The sequence below is a fragment of the Anneissia japonica genome, unplaced genomic scaffold (assembly GCF_011630105.1).
Source record: "Anneissia japonica isolate Jap-2015-1 unplaced genomic scaffold, ASM1163010v1 scaffold1863_len523710_cov156, whole genome shotgun sequence".
Classification (NCBI taxonomy): Eukaryota; Metazoa; Echinodermata; class Crinoidea; order Comatulida; family Comatulidae; genus Anneissia; species Anneissia japonica.
The window spans coordinates 19,907-24,072 of record NW_022714601.1 but is presented as its reverse complement, the minus strand read 5'-3'; positions in this window follow the sequence as shown (position 1 = coordinate 24,072).

The window sequence follows — 4,166 nt, the reverse complement described above, 5'->3', positions numbered from 1 at the left end:
ATATAGGCCTATATATATTGTATAATTGTTTCTATTTACAAATTGTTTAGGGCATAGGCTTTGTACATTTCAGTATGTTTGTATGCATTATTATGTTTATTATGAAGTGGAATAAATGTACAGAATTAAAAAAGGTACTTAAATGTGTTTAATTACGGTCAGTTCATATCAGGGTGTTGTGTGGATGTGGCTCCTGTGAGTGAATAAAGATGACTACTGCCCTCACTCAGCTTTGGCGTCTGCCATTTATGTGGAGGTATGGTTGTAATATTTGGATTGATATTTTACATTATAAATCATTAAAAAAGAAAAATAAACGCTGATTATGGGCGGTATGCGGTGGCATGCGGTGGCATGCGGTGGTATGCGGTGGCATGCGGTGGTATGCGGTGGCATGCGGTGGTATGCGCCTTTTAGTGAGACCGAGCGGAGTTCGATTCGTCGGCCCGCGGTCTTACGACTGTCGTAGGGTGCAGCAATACCCGGCTTTATTGTTTACCCCAAAGAATACATGGGTAAAAGAGTGAGTTTTTTAGGACCCTTATTGGTATTGAGGTTTTATGTACGCGTTTTGCTACTGATATAACACTTTTAAATTATGGTGGGTGGGTTGGTGAAAAGATATAATATAATATTTTTTTATGGGCCTTACTTTTGCGCCATTATCAATATTGAAAAATTAATGCATGCCAGCCAGACCACTTCATCATAGGCCTTCCGTGCCAAGCCCATCAATCATACGGATGATGGACTCTGTCGGTTGTCGGCTGTCGGCAGCACCAAATTTGTATTCTGGTCTGACGAACCTGCCAACTCTCCTTTTCCTCTCTCCAATTTCCTGGAAGACCCGACGTTTTAGCTTTTTACGCGAGCCGCATTTGGTTGAATGTAAACAATTTTAGTTACAGTTTTCTGGTTAACGTTTTAAATTTTTGTTCAAAATAATATTAAACATTTGAAATGAATACAAAAACGTCAATAATTATCGTCTTAAACAATACTTATTTATTGGGAGGCTCGCTGGCCGCTTAATTAATAATTAAATAGGAAACGTGTTTTTTTTTGTAATTATAATTTTAAGAGGACTTATTGACAATGTAGTCCGGGTCTAAAGCTGGGATTAATGAGACCAAAGCGAGAATCTTCTGTCGGTGAACGGGCATCCGATAAAACGGTACCACCAACTGTTGTGATGTTTAAGATCATGCTGCTAATACGTATTATTAATTGTAGACATTATTTCTTCAATGGTTTTTATTAAAGTATGTTGTCATAATTTTTGCAATCGCTTTGTCTTGTAACTTGTACGTATAATCATGGACCTATTATTTAATTTATGTTCAATCAATAGACATTGTATATATTTTGTCTATTGCTGTTTGTTGCATTTCGTCTTTCCGATTTTTTAATCAAAAATTCATATTTTTAATATTGTTCACTATTTGATTGGAGCGTAGTTATTTAATGATTTACTGTATGTTCTGTGATGGCTGCATATTTTAATTATTGAGGAATTTTTTTACCTGACATGTTTTAACAAGTCAGTTTGCAATGTTTTAACTGTCATAAACTGTTTTATGTACATATTTATATTTGTTGAATAAAAGATACCGATATATATATATATATATATATATATATATATATATTTCTATAATTGCTGTACAAAAGCTCCGTTAAAACATTATTACAAAGACAAAAACACATCTAAAATCCTGCAATAGATTGACGATCGGGACCTAAAAAGGGCCCCAGTTTTAGAAAGTCACAGGGTCCCCGCCTCATGTTACGTGGTTGTGATTTGTCTCTTATACACATCTAGATGTGTATAAGAGACAGGTCATAAACTGTTTTATGTACATATTTATATTTGTTGAATAAAAGATACTGATATATATATATATATATATATATATATATATATATATATTTCTATAATTGCTGTACAAAAGTTCATTAAAAAATTAATTATAAAACTGTTAAAGACTATAATGAGGTTCTTACGGTTTGGTAAATGGAAGTTGTTTTACTGTTGCTAATGATGATGATGATGATCGATGATTATGAGGAAGATGATGATGTCGACCGTCGCGAATCCAATTTCAAACTGTTCAAAATGTTTCTTAGTGTCAACTGCAGCGATACTTTAATTTTATGTGAAATTCAATTACCGTCCCATTAACTGAATAAGCTTCGAGCGCTTTGATCGTCATAGAATAGCACTATATAAATATAAATGCTGGTAATGTGTGTAAATTGTGGTGGGCTGCAAACGTTCATCCATTTAATTCATTCATTCATTTTCAGTTTATTCATCAAAACATTCGCATAAAAAGCGGTCACAAGTCGTGGCCCGGTTCCTATCGTCCAGTCAATCTGTGGATTGACCCAGAACTAATTGCAACAGAAATAATTTTTAAGGAATCTGTTCCAGAAATATACACAGAACCAGGCCCGTACGCAGGGTTTTTATTGGGCGGGTGCGAATTTGTAGAGATCGGGCCAAAATTAGAGGGGGCGCTTAGGGGAGGGGATCCTGCTGGGATCGAGGGGGCGGAACTCAGGCATTTTTGATAATTTTAGGTCTTAGTTAATCGATTTCTGAAGATGCATATACTGTTTTCAGTGGCGGATCTAGAAATTCGAAGAGGGAGCGCCAGGGAGGGACTTTCACAGATGGAGGAAATACCACCTCAGCCCCACCATGGTTGAGGCTGAGGGAAGAAAATTTATGACCGTGGAACCTTCAAAATAGCCAGAAATTGCACTCTCATACAATTTGAATATCATTTTCTTTTTTCCCAATTTTTTATATATATATTTTTTTTATTTTTAAAAATTGAACTAGATTCAGTTGGGCTTCTAGAATCCCCACTGTCAGTGGCGGATTTATGAATTTGATATAGAGGGGGCAAGGGAAGGAATTTTACAGTTTGAGATTCCATGACACCTCAGCCCCACCATGGTTGGGCCTGAGGTAAGAAAATGTAAGATTATGTCACCTCTATATGGCCGGAGATTGGGTGTTGGGGGGGTGGCTCTTGAGGGCCTGCTGCTGGGATCGAGGTGGTGGAGCTCAGGCATTTTTGATAATTTGAGGTCATATTTAATCGAATTCTGAAGATGCATACGATTTTAGTGGCGGATCTAGGCATTTGATGAGAGGCCAGGGAGGGACTTCATAGATGGAGGAAATACCACTGTCAGTGACGGATCTTTGGGAATTTGATATAGAGTGGGGAAGAAAGAATTTTACAGATTAGAACAATGCAGTAGCCAGTTGTTGGGACAGTCCCACACGATTTTTCTAATGGGTCCACATTTTCAAAATTGGTCCAAATTACGCAATTTCATGTATAAAATGGGTCCACTTTATGAAAAATGGGTACAAATTGAAAATGGGAAAATTCATGATTATGGCACCTCTTGATGGCCGGAGATGGCACTCTCAGACTTAAATTGTTGTTTTTTTTTAAAATAATTTTGACAAATTTTCTCCCGTCGCACCCCCTCCCCCTGCGTACGGGCCTGCAGAATAACATACTAAAAGTCCGAAAAATCCAATCAGGGGGACATTGTTAATTCTAAAGATTTTTAATGAGTTAACATCCAACGGTTTATTGTGTCACATAGCCAAACTGCTGCGTTGAAGATAAAAGCCTGTTTTTGGTAACGAAAAATTTGTTAAAATAATATAAACGACTACGCGCGAACGCAGTTGAATCAAACCAGACGCGTTTGTAAAACAACTATCAACGCATAGTTGCGCACACTGTTCTGCATTACCTGATATATTTATTTATTTATTTCCAGGCCCGTACGCAGGGGGGAGGGGTGCGACGGGTGCGCACGCACCCCCACCCCCACAAATTACCAAAAGTCCATACCTACCCAATAAAAAATCCTGCGTACGGGCCTGTATTTTCAAGGCAACAGCGAAAAAACTCCACTTACAGGATGGACTCAAAATATATAGGCCTAATATAAACTCTAAAAATACAGAAATACAAGCAAGACAATCAACAAATACGTCCATAACCAACCCCTCCCACAGTAAACAACATATAATCAACAAACATGAACACAGACATAAAGACAACTTACACCGGGATACTTTTTAAAATGAGGGATCGGAAATGTTTGCAACTATTAAAAAATATATCAGT